The sequence below is a fragment of the Gorilla gorilla genome, chromosome 16 (assembly GCF_029281585.2).
Source record: "Gorilla gorilla gorilla isolate KB3781 chromosome 16, NHGRI_mGorGor1-v2.1_pri, whole genome shotgun sequence".
NCBI classification, from domain to species: domain Eukaryota; kingdom Metazoa; phylum Chordata; class Mammalia; order Primates; family Hominidae; genus Gorilla; species Gorilla gorilla.
This window is the reverse complement of record NC_073240.2, coordinates 7,510,509-7,532,011: the sequence shown is the minus strand read 5'-3', so window position 1 is coordinate 7,532,011 and position 21,503 is coordinate 7,510,509.

The window sequence follows — 21,503 nt, the reverse complement described above, 5'->3', positions numbered from 1 at the left end:
TTCCATTCCATTCCATTCCATTCCGTTCCAGTGCACTCTACTCCACTCCACTCCACTCCACTCCACTCCGGTACATTCCATTCCATTCCATTCCATTCCATTTCCATTCCCATTCCATTTCCATTCCCGTTCCATTTCCATTCCCGTTTCTTTTCCATTCCCGTTCCATTTCCATTCCAGTTCCATTACCATTCCCGTTCCATTTCCATTCCCGTTCCATTACCATTCCCGTTCCATTTCCGTTCCCGTTCCGTTTCCGTTCCCGTTCCATTTCCGTTCTCGTTCCGTTTCCGTTCCCGTTCCATTTCCATTCCCGTTCCATTTCCGTTCCCGTTCCATTTCCATTCCCGTTCCATTTCCATTCCCTTTCCATTTCCATTTCATTCCATTCCGTTCTGCTCGGGTACATTCCATTCCATTCCATTGCATTCCATTCCGTTCTGCTCCTGTCCATTCCATTCCATTCCATTCCGTTCCATTCCGTTCTACTCGGGTAGATTCCATTCCATTCCATTCCATTCCATTCCATTCCATTCCATTCCATTCCATTCTACTGGTGTCCATTCCATTCCATTCCATTCTATTCCATTCCATTCCATTCCATTCCATTGCATTCCATTCCATTCCATTCCATTCCGTTCCGTTCTACTCGGTTACATTCCATTCAATTCCATTCCATTCCGTTCTACTCGGGTAGATTCCATTCCATTCCATTCCATTCCTTTCCATTCCATTGCATTCCATTGCATTGCATTGCACTCAATTCCATTCCATTCCGTTCCATTCCACTCCATTCCATTCCGTTCCATTCCGTTCCGTTCCGTTCCGTTCCGTTGCGTTCCGCTCCGTTCTACTCGGGTTGATTCCATTCTATTCCATTCCAGTCTATTCGATCCCATTCGATTCCATTCGATTCCATTCAATTCCATTCGATTCCACTCCATTCCATTCCATAGAATTCCATTCCATTCCATTCCATCCCATTCCATTCCATTGAATTCCATTCCATTCCATTCCATTCCATTCCATGGAATTCCATTCCATTCCATTCCATTCCATTCCATTCCATAGAATTCCATTCCATTCCATTCCATTCCATTGAATTCCGTTCCATTCCATTCCATTCCGTTCCGTTCCGTTCCGTTCCGTTGCGTTCCGTTCCGTTCCGTTGTGTTCCGTTCCGTTCTACTCGGGTTGATTCCATTCTATTCCGTTCCATTCCAATCCATTCCATTCCATTCCATTGAATTCCATTCCATTCCATTCCATTCCATTCCATTCCATTCCATTCCATTCCATGGAATTCCATTCCATTCCATTCCATTCCATTCCATTCCATTCCATTGAATTCCATTCCATTCCATTCCATTCCATGGAATTCCGTTCCATTCCATTCCATTCCGTTCCGTTCCGTCCCGTTCCGTTCCGTTCCGTTCCGTTGCGTTCCGTTCCGTTCTACTCGGGTTGATTCCATTCTATTCCATTCCATTCCATTCGATTCCATTCGATTCCATTCGATTCCACTCCATTCCATTCCATAGAATTCCATTCCATTCCATTCTATTCCATTGAATTCCATTCCATTCCATTCCATTCCATTGAATTCCATTCCATTCCATTCCATTCCATTGAATTCCATTCCATTCCATTCCATTCCATTCCATTCCATTCCATTCCATTCCATTCTACTGGTGTCCATTCCATTCCATTCCATTCCATTCCATTCCATTCCATTCCTTTCCATTCCATTGCATTCCATTGCATTCCATTCCATTCCATTCCATTCCATTCCATTCCATTCCACTCCACTCCACTCCACTCCACTCCATTCCACTCCACTCCACTCCGGTACATTCCATTCCATTCCATTCCATTCCATTCCATTCCGTGCTTCTCGGGTACATTCCGTTCCGTTCCATTCCATTCCATTCCATTCCATTCCGTTCCAGTGCACTCTACTCCACTCCACTCCACTCCACTCCACTCCGGTACATTCCATTCCATTCCATTCCATTCCATTTCCATTCCCATTCCATTTCCATTCCCGTTCCATTTCCATTCCCGTTTCTTTTCCATTCCCGTTCCATTTCCATTCCAGTTCCATTACCATTCCCGTTCCATTTCCATTCCCGATCCATTTCCATTCCCGTTCCATTTCCATTCCCGTTCCATTTCCATTCCCGTTCCATTACCATTCCCGTTCCATTTCCGTTCCCGTTCCGTTTCCGTTCCCGTTCCATTTCCGTTCTCGTTCCGTTTCCGTTCCCGTTCCATTTCCATTCCCGTTCCATTTCCGTTCCCGTTCCATTTCCATTCCCGTTCCATTTCCATTCCCTTTCCATTTCCATTTCATTCCATTCCGTTCTGCTCGGGTACATTCCATTCCATTCCATTGCATTCCATTCCGTTCTGCTCCTGTCCATTCCATTCCATTCAATTCCGTTCCATTCCGTTCTACTCGGGTAGATTCCATTCCATTCCATTCCATTCCATTCCATTCCATTCCATTCCATTCCATTCCATTCCATTCTACTGGTGTCCATTCCATTCCATTCCATTCTATTCCGTTCCATTCCATTCCATTCCATTGCATTCCATTCCATTCCATTCCATTCCGTTCCGTTCTACTCGGTTACATTCCATTCAATTCCATTCCATTCCGTTCTACTCGGGTAGATTCCATTCCATTCCATTCCATTCCTTTCCATTCCATTGCATTCCATTGCATTGCATTGCACTCAATTCCATTCCATTCCATTCCATTCCATTCCATTCCATTCCATTCCATTGAATTCCATTCCATTCCATTCCATTCCATTCCATTCCATTCCATTCCATTCCATTCTACTGGTGTCCATTCCATTCCATTCCATTCCATTCCATTCCATTCCATTCCATTCCTTTCCATTCCATTGCATTCCATTGCATTCCATTCCATTCCATTCCATTCCATTCCATTCCATTCCACTCCACTCCACTCCACTCCACTCCATTCCACTCCACTCCACTCCGGTACATTCCATTCCATTCCATTCCATTCCATTCCATTCCGTGCTTCTCGGGTACATTCCGTTCCGTTCCATTCCATTCCATTCCATTCCATTCCGTTCCAGTGCACTCTACTCCACTCCACTCCACTCCACTCCACTCCGGTACATTCCATTCCATTCCATTCCATTCCATTTCCATTCCCATTCCATTTCCATTCCCGTTCCATTTCCATTCCCGTTTCTTTTCCATTCCCGTTCCATTTCCATTCCAGTTCCATTACCATTCCCGTTCCATTTCCATTCCCGATCCATTTCCATTCCCGTTCCATTTCCATTCCCGTTCCATTTCCATTCCCGTTCCATTACCATTCCCGTTCCATTTCCGTTCCCGTTCCGTTTCCGTTCCCGTTCCATTTCCGTTCTCGTTCCGTTTCCGTTCCCGTTCCATTTCCATTCCCGTTCCATTTCCGTTCCCGTTCCATTTCCATTCCCGTTCCATTTCCATTCCCTTTCCATTTCCATTTCATTCCATTCCGTTCTGCTCGGGTACATTCCATTCCATTCCATTGCATTCCATTCCGTTCTGCTCCTGTCCATTCCATTCCATTCCATTCCGTTCCATTCCGTTCTACTCGGGTAGATTCCATTCCATTCCATTCCATTCCATTCCATTCCATTCCATTCCATTCTACTGGTGTCCATTCCATTCCATTCCATTCTATTCCATTCCATTCCATTCCATTCCATTGCATTCCATTCCATTCCATTCCATTCCGTTCCGTTCTACTCGGTTACATTCCATTCAATTCCATTCCATTCCGTTCTACTCGGGTAGATTCCATTCCATTCCATTCCATTCCTTTCCATTCCATTGCATTCCATTGCATTGCATTGCACTCAATTCCATTCCATTCCATTCCATTCCATTCCATTCCATTCCATTCCGTTCCGTTCAACTCGGTTACATTCCATTCAATTACATTCCATTCCGTTCTACTCGGTTACATTCCATTCCATTCCATTCCATTCCATTCCAATCCATTCCATTCCATTCCATTCCGTTCTACTCGGGTACATTCCATTCCATTCCATTCCATTCCATTCCATTCCATGCCATTCCGTTCTACTTTGGTACATTCCATTCCATTCCATTCCATTCCATTCCATTCCATTGAATTCCATTCCATTCCATTCCATTCCATTGAATTCCGTTCCATTCCATTCCATACCCTTCCGTTCCGTCCCGTTCCGTTCCGTTCCGTTCCGTTGCGTGCCGTTCCGTTCTACTCAGGTTGATTACATTCTATTCCATTCCATTCCATTCGATTCCATTCGATTCCATTCGATTCCATTCCATTCCATTCCATGGAATTCCATTCCATTCCATTCCATTCCATTCCATTCCATTGAATTCCATTCCATTCCATTCCATTCCATTCCATTGAATTCCATTCCATTCCATTCCATTCCATAGAATTCCGTTCCATTCCATTCCATTCCATTCCATTCCATTCCATTCCATTGAATTCCATTCCGTTCCATTCCATTCCATTGAATTCCGTTCCATTCCACTCCATTCCATTCCGTTCCGTTCCGTTCCGTTCCGTTCCGTTCCGTTGCGTTCCGCTCCGTTCTACTCGGGTTGATTCCATTCTATTCCATTCCAGTCTATTCGATCCCATTCGATTCCATTCGATTCCATTCGATTCCATTCGATTCCACTCCATTCCATTCCATAGAATTCCATTCCATTCCATTCCATCCCATTCCATTCCATTGAATTCCATTCCATTCCATTCCATTCCATTCCATGGAATTCCATTCCATTCCATTCCATTCCATTCCATTCCATAGAATTCCATTCCATTCCATTCCATTCCATTGAATTCCGTTCCATTCCATTCCATTCCGTTCCGTTCCGTTCCGTTCTGTTGCGTTCCGTTCCGTTCCGTTGTGTTCCGTTCCGTTCTACTCGGGTTGATTCCATTCTATTCCATTCCATTCCAATCCATTCCATTCCATTCCATTGAATTCCATTCCATTCCATTCCATTCCATTCCATTCCATTCCATTCCATTCCATGGAATTCCATTCCATTCCATTCCATTCCATTCCATTCCATTCCATTGAATTCCATTCCATTCCATTCCATTCCATGGAATTCCGTTCCATTCCATTCCATTCCGTTCCGTTCCGTCCCGTTCCGTTCCGTTCCGTTCCGTTGCGTTCCGTTCCGTTCTACTCGGGTTGATTCCATTCTATTCCATTCCATTCCATTCGATTCCATTCGATTCCATTCGATTCCACTCCATTCCATTCCATAGAATTCCATTCCATTCCATTCTATTCCATTGAATTCCATTCCATTCCATTCCATTCCATTGAATTCCATTCCATTCCATTCCATTCCATTGAATTCCATTCCATTCCATTCCATTCCATTCCATTCCATTCCATTCCATTCCATTCTACTGGTGTCCATTCCATTCCATTCCATTCCATTCCATTCCATTCCATTCCTTTCCATTCCATTGCATTCCATTGCATTCCATTCCATTCCATTCCATTCCATTCCATTCCATTCCATTCCACTCCACTCCACTCCACTCCACTCCATTCCACTCCACTCCACTCCGGTACATTCCATTCCATTCCATTCCATTCCATTCCATTCCGTGCTTCTCGGGTACATTCCGTTCCGTTCCATTCCATTCCATTCCATTCCATTCCGTTCCAGTGCACTCTACTCCACTCCACTCCACTCCACTCCACTCCGGTACATTCCATTCCATTCCATTCCATTCCATTTCCATTCCCATTCCATTTCCATTCCCGTTCCATTTCCATTCCCGTTTCTTTTCCATTCCCGTTCCATTTCCATTCCAGTTCCATTACCATTCCCGTTCCATTTCCATTCCCGATCCATTTCCATTCCCGTTCCATTTCCATTCCCGTTCCATTTCCATTCCCGTTCCATTACCATTCCCGTTCCATTTCCGTTCCCGTTCCGTTTCCGTTCCCGTTCCATTTCCGTTCTCGTTCCGTTTCCGTTCCCGTTCCATTTCCATTCCCGTTCCATTTCCGTTCCCGTTCCATTTCCATTCCCGTTCCATTTCCATTCCCTTTCCATTTCCATTTCATTCCATTCCGTTCTGCTCGGGTACATTCCATTCCATTCCATTGCATTCCATTCCGTTCTGCTCCTGTCCATTCCATTCCATTCCATTCCGTTCCATTCCGTTCTACTCGGGTAGATTCCATTCCATTCCATTCCATTCCATTCCATTCCATTCCATTCCATTCCATTCTACTGGTGTCCATTCCATTCCATTCCATTCTATTCCATTCCATTCCATTCCATTCCATTGCATTCCATTCCATTCCATTCCATTCCGTTCCGTTCTACTCGGTTACATTCCATTCAATTCCATTCCATTCCGTTCTACTCGGGTAGATTCCATTCCATTCCATTCCATTCCTTTCCATTCCATTGCATTCCATTGCATTGCATTGCACTCAATTCCATTCCATTCCATTCCATTCCATTCCATTCCATTCCATTCCATTGAATTCCATTCCATTCCATTCCATTCCATTCCATTCCATTCCATTCCATTCCATTCTACTGGTGTCCATTCCATTCCATTCCATTCCATTCCATTCCATTCCATTCCTTTCCATTCCATTGCATTCCATTGCATTCCATTCCATTCCATTCCATTCCATTCCATTCCATTCCACTCCACTCCACTACACTCCACTCCATTCCACTCCACTCCACTCCGGTACATTCCATTCCATTCCATTCCATTCCATTCCATTCCATTCCGTGCTTCTCGGGTACATTCCGTTCCGTTCCATTCCATTCCATTCCATTCCATTCCGTTCCAGTGCACTCTACTCCACTCCACTCCACTCCACTCCACTCCGGTACATTCCATTCCATTCCATTCCATTCCATTTCCATTCCCATTCCATTTCCATTCCCGTTCCATTTCCATTCCCGTTTCTTTTCCATTCCCGTTCCATTTCCATTCCAGTTCCATTACCATTCCCGTTCCATTTCCATTCCCGTTCCATTACCATTCCCGTTCCATTTCCGTTCTCGTTCCGTTTCCGTTCCCGTTCCATTTCCATTCCCGTTCCATTTCCGTTCCCGTTCCATTTCCATTCCCGTTCCATTTCCATTCCCTTTCCATTTCCATTTCATTCCATTCCGTTCTGCTCGGGTACATTCCATTCCATTCCATTGCATTCCATTCCGTTCTGCTCCTGTCCATTCCATTGCATTCCATTCCGTTCCATTCCGTTCTACTCGGGTAGATTCCATTCCATTCCATTCCATTCCATTCCATTCCATTCCATTCCATTCCATTCCATTCCATTCTACTGGTGTCCATTCCATACCATTCCATTCTATTCCATTCCATTCCATTCCATTCCATTGCATTCCATTCCATTCCATTCCATTCCGTTCCGTTCTACTCGGTTACATTCCATTCAATTCCATTCCATTCCGTTCTACTCGGGTAGATTCCATTCCATTCCATTCCATTCCTTTCCATTCCATTGGATTCCATTGCATTGCATTGCACTCAATTCCATTCCATTCCGTTCCATTCCACTCCATTCCATTCCGTTCCGTTCCGTTCCGTTCCGTTCCGTTGCGTTCCGCTCCGTTCTACTCGGGTTGATTCCATTCTATTCCATTCCAGTCTATTCGATCCCATTCGATTCCATTCGATTCCATTCGATTCCATTCGATTCCACTCCATTCCATTCCATAGAATTCCATTCCATTCCATTCCATCCCATTCCATTCCATTGAATTCCATTCCATTCCATTCCATTCCATTCCATGGAATTCCATTCCATTCCATTCCATTCCATTCCATTCCATAGAATTCCATTCCATTCCATTCCATTCCATTGAATTCCGTTCCATTCCATTCCATTCCGTTCCGTTCCGTTCCGTTCCGTTGCGTTCCGTTCCGTTCCGTTGTGTTCCGTTCCGTTCTACTCGGGTTGATTCCATTCTATTCCATTCCATTCCAATCCATTCCATTCCATTCCATTGAATTCCATTCCATTCCATTCCATTCCATTCCATTCCATTCCATTCCATTCCATTCCATGGAATTCCATTCCATTCCATTCCATTCCATTCCATTCCATTCCATTGAATTCCATTCCATTCCATTCCATTCCATGGAATTCCGTTCCATTCCATTCCATTCCGTTCCGTTCCGTCCCGTTCCGTTCCGTTCCGTTCCGTTGCGTTCCGTTCCGTTCTACTCGGGTTGATTCCATTCTATTCCATTCCATTCCATTCGATTCCATTCGATTCCATTCGATTCCACTCCATTCCATTCCATAGAATTCCATTCCATTCCATTCTATTCCATTGAATTCCATTCCATTCCATTCCATTCCATTCCATTCCATTCCATTCCATTCCATTCCATTGAATTCCATTCCATTCCATTCCATTCCATTCCATTCCATTCCATTCCATTCTACTGGTGTCCATTCCATTCCATTCCATTCCATTCCATTCCATTCCATTCCTTTCCATTCCATTGCATTCCATTGCATTCCATTCCATTCCATTCCATTCCATTCCATTCCATTCCATTCCATTCCACTCCACTCCACTCCACTCCACTCCATTCCACTCCACTCCACTCCGGTACATTCCATTCCATTCCATTCCATTCCATTCCATTCCGTGCTTCTCGGGTACATTCCGTTCCGTTCCATTCCATTCCATTCCATTCCATTCCGTTCCAGTGCACTCTACTCCACTCCACTCCACTCCACTCCACTCCGGTACATTCCATTCCATTCCATTCCATTCCATTTCCATTCCCATTCCATTTCCATTCCCGTTCCATTTCCATTCCCGTTTCTTTTCCATTCCCGTTCCATTTCCATTCCAGTTCCATTACCATTCCCGTTCCATTTCCATTCCCGATCCATTTCCATTCCCGTTCCATTTCCATTCCCGTTCCATTTCCATTCCCGTTCCATTACCATTCCCGTTCCATTTCCGTTCCCGTTCCGTTTCCGTTCCCGTTCCATTTCCGTTCTCGTTCCGTTTCCGTTCCCGTTCCATTTCCATTCCCGTTCCATTTCCATTCCCTTTCCATTTCCATTTCATTCCATTCCGTTCTGCTCGGGTACATTCCATTCCATTCCATTGCATTCCATTCCGTTCTGCTCCTGTCCATTCCATTCCATTCCATTCCGTTCCATTCCGTTCTACTCGGGTAGATTCCATTCCATTCCATTCCATTCCATTCCATTCCATTCCATTCCATTCCATTCTACTGGTGTCCATTCCATTCCATTCCATTCTATTCCATTCCATTCCATTCCATTCCATTGCATTCCATTCCATTCCATTCCATTCCATTCCGTTCCGTTCTACTCGGTTACATTCCATTCAATTCCATTCCATTCCGTTCTACTCGGGTAGATTCCATTCCATTCCATTCCATTCCTTTCCATTCCATTGCATTCCATTGCATTGCATTGCACTCAATTCCATTCCATTCCAATCAATTCCATTCCATTCCATTCCATTCCGTTCCGTTCAACTCGGTTACATTCCATTCAATTACATTCCATTCCGTTCTACTCGGTTACATTCCATTCCATTCCATTCCATTCCATTCCAATCCATTCCATTCCATTCCATTCCGTTCTACTCGGGTACATTCCATTCCATTCCATTCCATTCCATTCCATTCCATTCCATTCCATTCCATTCCATTCCATTCCATTCCATTCCGTTCTACTTTGGTACATTCCATTCCATTCCATTCCATTCCATTCCATTCCATTCCATTCCTTTCCATTCCATTCCATTCCGTTCTACTCAGGTTGATTCCATTCTATTCCATTCCAATCCATTCCATTCCATTCCATTCCATTCGATTCCATTCCATTCCATTCCATAGAATTCCATTCCATTCCATTCCATTCCATGGAATTCCATTCCATGGAATTCCATTCCATTCCATTCCATTCCATTCCATTCCATTCCATTGAATTCCATTCCATTCCATTCCATTCCATTCCATTGAATTCCATTCCGTTCCATTCCATTCCATTGAATTCCATTCCATTCCATTCCATTCCATTCCATTCCATTCCATTGAATTCCATTCCATTCCATTCCATTCCATTCCATTCCATCCCATTCCATTCCATTCCATTCCATTCCGTTCTACTCGGGTTGATTCCATTCTATTCCATTCCATTCCATTCGATCCCATTTGATTCCATTCGATTCCATTCAATTCCATTCGATTCCATTCCATTCCACTCCATTCCATTCCATTGAATTCCATTCCATTCCATTCCATTCCATTCCATGGAATTCCATTCCATTCCATTCCATTCCATGGAATTCCATTCCATTCCATTCCATTCCATGGAATTCCATTCCATTCCATTCCATTCCATTCCATTGAATTCCGTTCCATTCCATTCCATTCCGTTCCGTTCCGTTCCGTTCCGTTCCGTTCCGTTGCGTTCCGTTCCGTTCTACTCGGGTTGATTCCATTCTATTCCATTCCATTCCATTCCATTCCATTCCATTCCATTCCATTCCATTCCATTCCATTGAATTCCATTCCATTCCATTCCATTCCATTCCATTCCATTCCATTGAATTCCATTCCATTCCATTCCATAGAATTCCGTTCCATTCCATTCCATTCCATTCCATTCCATTCCATTCCATTCCATTCCATTGAATTCCATTCCATTCCATTCCATTGAATTCCATTCCGTTCCATTCCATTCCATTGAATTCCGTTCCATTCCATTCCATTCCATTCCATTCCGTTCCGTTCCGTACCGTTCCGTTCCGTTGCGTTCCGCTCCGTTCTACTCGGGTTGATACCATTCTATTCCATTCCATTCCATTCGATCCCATTCGATTCCATTCGATTCCATTCATTTCCATTCGATTCCACTCCATTCCATTCCATAGAATTCCATTCCATTCCATTCCATTCCATTCCATTCCATGGAATTCCATTCCATTCCATTCCATTCCGTTCTACTCGGGTACATTCCATTCCATTCCATTCCATTCCATTCCATTCCATTCCATTCCATTCCATTCCATTCCATTCCATTCCATTCCGTTCTACTTTGGTACATTCCATTCCATTCCATTCCATTCCATTCCATTCCATTCCATTACATTCCATTCCATTCCATTCCATTCCATTCCATTGAATTCAATTCCATTCCATTCCATTCCTTTCCAATGAATTCCATTCTGTTCCATTCCATTCCTTTGAATTCCGTTCCATTCCATTCCATTCCATTCCTTTCCGTTCCGTTCCGTTCCGTTCCGTTGCGTTCCGCTCCGTTCTACTCGGGTTGATTCCATTCTATTCCATTCCATTCCATTCGATCCCATTCGATTCCATTCGATTCCATTCGATTCCATTCGATTCCACTCCATTCCATTCCATAGAATTCCATTCCATTCCATTCCGTTTGAATTCCATTCCATTCCATTCCATTCCATTCCATTCCATTCCATTCCATTCCATTCCATTCCATTGAATTCCATTCCATTCCATTCCATTCCATTGAATTCCGTTCCTTTCCATTCCATTCCGTTCCGTTCCGTTCCGTTCCGTTGCGTTCCGTTCCGTTCCGTTGCGTTCCGTTCCGTTCTACTCGGGTTGATTCCATTCTATTCCATTCCATTCCATTCCATTCCATTCCATTCCATTCCATTCCATTCCATTCCATTGAATTCCATTCCATTCCATTCCATTCCATTGAATTCCGTTCCATTCCATTCCATACCCTTCCGTTCCGTCCCGTTCCGTTCCGTTCCGTTCCGTTGCGTGCCATTCCGTTCTACTCAGGTTGATTACATTCTATTCCATTCCATTCCATTCGATTCCATTCGATTCCAATCGATTCCATTCGATTGCATTCGATTCCATTCGTTGCCATTCCATTCCATTCCATTGAATTCCATTCCGTTCCATTCCATTCCATTCCATTCCATTGAATTCCATTCCATTCCATTCCATTCCTTTCCATTCCATTGAATTCCATTCCATTCCATTCCATTCCATTCCATTCCATTCCATTGAATTCCATTCCATTCCATTCCATTCCATTCCATTGAATTCCATTCCATTCCATTCCATAGAATTCCGTTCCATTCCATTCCATTCCATTCCATTCCATTCCATTCCATTCCATTCCATTGAATTCCATTCCGTTCCATTCCATTCCATTGAATTCCGTTCCATTCCACTCCATTCCATTCCGTTCCGTTCCGTTCCGTTCCGTTCCGTTCCGTTGCGTTCCGCTCCGTTCTACTCGGGTTGATTCCATTCTATTCCATTCCAGTCCATTCGATCCCATTCGATTCCATTCGATTCCATTCGATTCCATTCGATTCCACTCCATTCCATTCCATAGAATTCCATTCCATTCCATTCCATCCCATTCCATTCCATTGAATTCCATTCCATTCCATTCCATTCCATTGAATTCCATTGAATTCCATTCCATTCCATTCCATTCCATGGAATTCCATTCCATTCCATTCCATTCCATGGAATTCCATTCCATTCCATTCCATTCCATTCCATTCCATAGAATTCCATTCCATTCCATTCCATTCCATTGAATTCCGTTCCATTCCATTCCATTCTGTTCCGTTCCGTTCCGTTCCGTTGCGTTCCGTTCCGTTCCATTGTGTTCCGTTCCGTTCTACTCGGGTTGATTCCATTCTATTCCATTCCATTCCAATCCATTCCATTCCATTCCATTGAATTCCATTCCATTCCATTCCATTCCATTCCATTCCATTCCATTCCATTCCATTGAATTCCATTCCATTCCATTCCATTCCATTCCATTCCATTCCATTGAATTCCATTCCATTCCATTCCATTCCATGGAATTCCGTTCCATTCCATTCCATTCCGTTCCGTTCCGTTCCGTTCCGTTGCGTTCCGTTCCGTTCTACTCGGGTTGATTCCATTCTATTCCATTCCATTCCATTCGATTCCATTCGATTCCATTCGATTCCACTCCATTCCATTCCATAGAATTCCATTCCATTCCATTCCATTCCATTGAATTCCATTCCATTCCATTCCATTCCATTGAATTCCATTCCATTCCATTCCATTCCATTGAATTCCATTCCATTCCATTCCATTCCATTCCATTCCATTCCATTCCATTCTACTGGTGTCCATTCCATTCCATTCCATTCCATTCCATTCCATTCCATTCCTTTCCATTCCATTGCATTCCATTGCATTCCATTCCATTCCATTCCATTCCATTCCATTCCATTCCACTCCACTCCACTCCACTCCACTCCATTCCACTCCACTCCACTCCGGTACATTCCATTCCATTCCATTCCATTCCACTCCATTCCGTGCTTCTCGGGTACATTCCGTTCCATTCCATTCCATTCCATTCCATTCCATTCCGTTCCAGTGCACTCTACTCCACTCCACTCCACTCCACTCCACTCCGGTACATTCCATTCCATTCCATTCCATTCCATTTCCATTCCCATTCCATTTCCATTCCCGTTCCATTTCCATTCCCGTTTCTTTTCCATTCCCGTTCCATTTCCATTCCAGTTCCATTACCATTCCCGTTCCATTTCCATTCCCGATCCATTTCCATTCCCGTTCCATTTCCATTCCCGTTCCATTTAAATTCCCGTTCCATTACCATTCCCGTTCCATTTCCGTTCCCGTTCCGTTTCCGTTCCCGTTCCATTTCCGTTCTCGTTCCGTTTCCGTTCCCGTTCCATTTCCATTCCCGTTCCATTTCCGTTCCCGTTCCATTTCCATTCCCGTTCCATTTCCATTCCCTTTCCATTTCCATTTCATTCCATTCCGTTCTGCTCGGGTACATTCCATTCCATTCCATTGCATTCCATTCCGTTCTGCTCCTGTCCATTCCATTCCATTCCATTCCGTTCCATTCCGTTCTACTCGGGTAGATTCCATTCCATTCCATTCCATTCCATTCCATTCCATTCCATTCCATTCCATTCCATTCCATTCTACTGGTGTCCATTCCATTCCATTCCATAGAATTCCATTCCATTCCATTCCATTCCATTGCATTCCATTCCATTCCATTCCATTCCGTTCCGTTCTACTCGGTTACATTCCATTCAATTCCATTCCATTCCGTTCTACTCGGGTAGATTCCATTCCATTCCATTCCATTCCTTTCCATTCCATTGCATTCCATTGCATTGCATTGCACTCAATTCCATTCCATTCCATTCCATTCCATTCCATTCCATTCCATTCCATTCCGTTCCGTTCAACTCGGTTACATTCCATTCAATTACATTCCATTCCGTTCTACTCGGTTACATTCCATTCCATTCCATTCCATTCCATTCCAATCCATTCCATTCCATTCCATTCCGTTCTACTCGGGTACATTCCATTACATTCCATTCCATTCCATTCCATTCCATGCCATTCCGTTCTACTTTGGTACATTCCATTCCATTCCATTCCATTCCATTCCATTCCATTCCATTCCATTCCATTCCATTCCATTGAATTCCATTCCATTCCATTGAATTCCATTCCATTCCATTCCATTCCATTGAATTCCGTTCCATTCCATTCCATTCCATTCCATTCCATTGAATTCCATTCCATAAAATTCCGTTCCATTCCATTCCATTCCATTCCATTCCATTGAATTCCATTCCATTCCATTCCATTCCATTCCATTGAATTCCATTCCATTCCATTCCATAGAATTCCGTTCCATTCCATTCCATTCCATTCCATTCCATTCCATTGAATTCCATTCCGTTCCATTCCATTCCATTGAATTCCATTCCATTCCATTCCATTCCATTCCATTGAATTCCATTCCATTCCATTCCATTCCATTGAATTCCATTCCATTCCATTCCATTCCATTCCATTCCATTCCATTCCATTCCATTCTACTGGTGTCCATTCCATTCCATTCCATTCTATTCCATTCCATTCCATTCCATTCCATTGCATTCCATTCCATTCCATTCCATTCCGTTCCGTTCTACTCGGTTACATTCCATTCAATTCCATTCCATTCCGTTCTACTCGGGTAGATTCCATTCCATTCCATTCCATTCCTTTCCATTCCATTGCATTCCATTGCATTGCATTGCACTCAATTCCATTCCATTCCATTCCATTCCATTCCATTCCATTCCATTCCATTGAATTCCATTCCATTCCATTCCATTCCTTTCCATTCCATTCCATTCCATTCCATTCTACTGGTGTCCATTCCATTCCATTCCATTCCATTCCATTCCATTCCATTCCTTTCCATTCCATTGCATTCCATTGCATTCCATTCCATTCCATTCCATTCCATTCCATTCCATTCCACTCCACTCCACTCCACTCCACTCCATTCCACTCCACTCCACTCCGGTACATTCCATTCCATTCCATTCCATTCCATTCCATTCCGTGCTTCTCGGGTACATTCCGTTCCGTTCCATTCCATTCCATTCCATTCCATTCCGTTCCAGTGCACTCTACTCCACTCCACTCCACTCCACTCCACTCCGGTACATTCCATTCCATTCCATTCCATTCCATTTCCATTCCCATTCCATTTCCATTCCCGTTCCATTTCCATTCCCGTTTCTTTTCCATTCCCGTTCCATTTCCATTCCAGTTCCATTACCATTCCCGTTCCATTTCCATTCCCGATCCATTTCCATTCCCGTTCCATTTCCATTCCCGTTCCATTTCCATTCCCGTTCCATTACCATTCCCGTTCCATTTCCGTTCCCGTTCCGTTTCCGTTCCCGTTCCATTTCCGTTCTCGTTCCGTTTCCGTTCCCGTTCCATTTCCATTCCCGTTCCATTTCCGTTCCCGTTCCATTTCCATTCCCGTTCCATTTCCATTCCCTTTCCATTTCCATTTCATTCCATTCCGTTCTGCTCGGGTACATTCCATTCCATTCCATTGCATTCCATTCCGTTCTGCTCCTGTCCATTCCATTCCATTCCATTCCGTTCCATTCCGTTCTACTCGGGTAGATTCCATTCCATTCCATTCCATTCCATTCCATTCCATTCCATTCCATTCCATTCCATTCCATTCTACTGGTGTCCATTCCATTCCATTCCATTCTATTCCATTCCATTCCATTCCATTCCATTGCATTCCATTCCATTCCATTCCATTCCGTTCCGTTCTACTCGGTTACATTCCATTCAATTCCATTCCATTCCGTTCTACTCGGGTAGATTCCATTCCATTCCATTCCATTCCTTTCCATTCCATTGCATTCCATTGCATTGCATTGCACTCAATTCCATTCCATTCCATTCCATTCCATTCCATTCCATTCCATTCCATTCCGTTCCGTTCAACTCGGTTACATTCCATTCAATTACATTCCATTCCGTTCTACTCGGTTACATTCCATTCCATTCCATTCCATTCCATTCCAATCCATTCCATTCCATTCCATTCCGTTCTACTCGGGTACATTCCATTCCATTCCATTCCATTCCATTCCATTCCATTCCATTACATTCCATTCCATTCCATTGAATTCCATTCCATTCCATTGAATTCCATTCCATTCCATTGAATTCCATTCCATTCCATTCCATTCCATTGAATTCCGTTCCATTCCATTCCATTCCATTCCATTCCATTCCATTGAATTCCATTCCATTCCATTCCATAGAATTCCGTTCCATTCCATTCCATTCCATTCCATTCCATTCCATTCCATTCCATTGAATTCAATTCCATTCCATTCCATTCCTTTGCATTGAATTCCATTCTGTTCCATTCCATTCCTTTGAATTCCGTTCCATTCCATTCCATTCCATTCCTTTCCGTTCCGTTCCGTTCCGTTCCGTTGCGTTCCGCTCCGTTCTACTCGGGTTGGTTCCATTCTATTCCTTTCCATTCCATTCGATCCCATTCGATTCCATTCGATTCCTTTCGATTCCATTCGATTCCACTCCATTCCATTCCATAGAATTCCATTCCATTCCATTCCATTTGAATTCCATTCCATTCCATTCCATTCCATTCCATTCCATTCCATTGAATTCCATTCCATTCCATTCCATTCCATTGAATTCCGTTCCTTTCCATTCCATTCCGTTCCGTTCCGTTCCGTTCCGTTCCGTTGCGTTCCGTTCCGTTCCGTTGCGTTCCGTTCCGTTCTACTCGGGTTGATTCCATTCTATTCCATTCCATTCCATTCCATTCCATTCCATTCCATTCCATTCCATTCCATTCCATTCCATTCCATTCCATTCCATTCCATTCCATTGAATTCCATTCCATTCCATTCCATTCCATTGAATTCCGTTCCATTCCATTCCATACCCTTCCGTTCCGTCCCGTTCCGTTCCGTTCCGTTCCGTTGCGTGCCGTTCCGTTCTACTCAGGTTGATTACATTCTATTCCATTCCATTCCATTCGATTCCATTCGATTCCATTCGATTCCATTCCATTCCATTCCATGGAATTCCATTCCATTCCATTCCATTCCATTCCATTCCATTCCATTGAATTCCATTCCATTCCATTCCATTCCATTCCATTCCATTCCATTCCATTCCATTGAATTCCATTCCGTTCCATTCCATTCCATTGAATTCCGTTCCATTCCACTCCATTCCATTCCGTTCCGTTCCGTTCCGTTCCGTTCCGTTCCGTTGCGTTCCGCTCCGTTCTACTCGGGTTGATTCCATTCTATTCCATTCCAGTCCATTCGATCCCATTCGATTCCATTCGATTCCATTCGATTCCATTCGATTCCACTCCATTCCATTCCATAGAATTCCATTCCATTCCATTCCATCCCATTCCATTCCATTGAATTCCATTCCATTCCATTCCATTCCATTCCATGGAATTCCATTCCATTCCATTCCATTCCATGGAATTCCATTCCATTCCATTCCATTCCATTCCATTCCATTCCATTCCATTCCATTCCATTCCATAGAATTCCATTCCATTCCATTCCATTCCATTGTATTCCGTTCCATTCCATTCCATTCCGTTCCGTTCCGTTCCGTTCCGTTGCGTTCCGTTCCGTTCCGTTGTGTTCCGTTCCGTTCTACTCGGGTTGATTCCATTCTATTCCATTCCATTCCAATCCATTCCATTACATTCCATTGAATTCCATTCCATTCCATTCCATTCCATTCCATTCCATTCCATTCCATTGCATTCCATTCCATTCCATTCCATTCCATTCCATTCCATTGAATTCCATTCCATTCCATTCCATTCCATGGAATTCCGTTCCATTCCATTCCATTCCATGGAATTCCGTTCCATTCCATTCCATTCCGTTCCGTTCCGTCCCGTTCCGTTCCGTTCCGTTCCGTTGCGTTCCGTTCCGTTCTACTCGGGTTGATTCCATTCTATTCCATTCCATTCCATTCGATTCCATTCGATTCCGTTCGATTCCACTCCATTCCATTCCATAGAATTCCATTCCATTCCATTCCATTCCATTGAATTCCATTCCATTCCATTCCATTCCATTGAATTCCATTCCATTCCATTCCATTCCATTCCATTGAATTCCATTCCATTCCATTCCATTCCATTCCATTCCATTCCATTCCATTCCATTCCATTCCATTCTACTGGTGTCCATTCCATTCCATTCCATTCCATTCCATTCCATTCCATTCCTTTCCATTCCATTGCATTCCATTGCATTCCATTCCATTCCATTCCATTCCATTCCATTCCATTCCACTCCACTCCACTCCACTCCACTCCATTCCACTCCACTCCACTCCGGTACATTCCATTCCATTCCATTCCATTCCGTGCTTCTCGGGTACATTCCGTTCCGTTCCATTCCATTCCATTCCATTCCATTCTGTTCCAGTGCACTCTACTCCACTCCACTCCACTCCACTCCACTCCGGTACATTCCATTCCATTCCATTCCATTCCATTTCCATTCCCATTCCATTTCCATTCCCGTTCCATTTCCATTCCCGTTTCTTTTCCATTCCCGTTCCATTTCCATTCCAGTTCCATTACCATTCCCGTTCCATTTCCATTCCCGATCCATTTCCATTCCCGTTCCATTTCCATTCCCGTTCCATTTCCATTCCCGTTCCATTACCATTCCCGTTCCATTTCCGTTCCCGTTCCGTTTCCGTTCCCGTTCCATTTCCGTTCTCGTTCCGTTTCCGTTCCCGTTCCATTTCCATTCCCGTTCCATTTCTGTTCCCGTTCCATTTCCATTCCCGTTCCATTTCCATTCCCTTTCCATTTCCATTTCATTCCATTCCGTTCTGCTCGGGTACATTCCATTCCATTCCATTGCATTCCATTCCGTTCTGCTCCTGTCCATTCCATTCCATTCCATTCCGTTCCATTCCGTTCTACTCGGGTAGATTCCATTCCATTCCATTCCATTCCATTCCATTCCATTCCATTCCATTCCATTCCATTCCATTCCATTCTACTGGTGTCCATTCCATTCCATTCCATTCTATTCCATTCCATTCCATTCCATTCCATTGCATTCCATTCCATTCCATTCCATTCCGTTCCGTTCTACTCGGTTACATTCCATTCAATTCCATTCCATTCCGTTCTACTCGGGTAGATTCCATTCCATTCCATTCCATTCCTTTCCATTCCATTGCATTCCATTGCATTGCATTGCACTCAATTCCATTCCATTCCATTCCATTCCATTCCATTCCATTCCATTCCGTTCCGTTCAACTCGGTTACATTCCATTCAATTCCATTCCATTCCGTTCTACTCGGTTACATTCCATTCCATTCCATTCCATTCCATTCCAATCCATTCCATTCCATTCCATTCCGTTCTACTCGGGTACATTCCATTCCATTCCATTCCATTCCATTCCATTCCATTCCATTCCGTTCTACTTTGGTACATTCCATTCCATTCCATTCCATTCCATTCCATTCCATTCCATTCCATTCCATTCCATTCCATTCCATTCCATTGCATTCCATTCCATTCCATTCCATTCCATTCCATTCCATTCCATGGAATTCCGTTCCATTCCATTCCATTCCGTTCCGTTCCGTCCCGTTCCGTTCCGTTCCGTTCCGTTGCGTTCCGTTCCGTTCTACTCGGGTTGATTCCATTCTATTCCATTCCATTCCATTCGATTCCATTCGATTCCATTCGATTCCACTCCATTCCATTCCATAGAATTCCATTCCATTCCATTCCATTCCATTGAATTCCATTCCATTCCATTCCATTCCATTGAATTCCATTCCATTCCATTCCATTCCATTGAATTCCATTCCATTGAATTCCATTCCATTCCATTCCATTCCATTCCATTCCATTCCATTCCATTCCATTCCATTCTACTGGTGTCCATTCCATTCCATTCCATTCCATTCCATTCCATTCCATTCCATTCCATTCCACTCCACTCCACTCCACTCCACTCCATTCCACTCCACTCCACTCCGGTACATTCCATTCCATTCCATTCCATTCCATTCCATTCCGTGCTTCTCGGGTACATTCCGTTCCGTTCCATTCCATTCCATTCCATTCCATTCCGTTCCAGTGCACTCTACTCCACTCCACTCCACTCCACTCCACTCCGGTACATTCCATTCCATTCCATTCCATTCCATTTCCATTCCCATTCCATTTCCATTCCCGTTCCATTTCCATTCCCGTTTCTTTTCCATTCCCGTTCCATTTCCATTCCAGTTCCATTACCATTCCCGTTCCATTTCCATTCCCGATCCATTTCCATTCCCGTTCCATTTCCATTCCCGTTCCATTTCCATTCCCGTTCCATTACCATTCCCGTTCCATTTCCGTTCCCGTTCCGTTTCCGTTCCCGTTCCATTTCCGTTCTCGTTCCGTTTCCGTTCCCGTTCCATTTCCATTCCCGTTCCATTTCTGTTCCCGTTCCATTTCCATTCCCGTTCCATTTCCATTCCCTTTCCATTTCCATTTCATTCCATTCCGTTCTGCTCGGGTACATTCCATTCCATTCCATTGCATTCCATTCCGTTCTGCTCCTGTCCATTCCATTCCATTCCATTCCGTTCCATTCCGTTCTACTCGGGTAGATTCCATTCCATTCCATTCCATTCCATTCCATTCCATTCCATTCCATTCCATTCCATTCCATTCCATTCTACTGGTGTCCATTCCATTCCATTCCATTCTATTCCATTCCATTCCATTCCATTCCATTGCATTCCATTCCATTCCATTCCATTCCGTTCCGTTCTACTCGGTTACATTCCATTCAATTCCATTCCATTCCGTTCTACTCGGGTAGATTCCATTCCATTCCATTCCATTCCTTTCCATTCCATTGCATTCCATTGCATTGCATTGCACTCAATTCCATTCCATTCCATTCCATTCCATTCCATTCCATTCCATTCCGTTCCGTTCAACTCGGTTACATTCCATTCAATTCCATTCCAT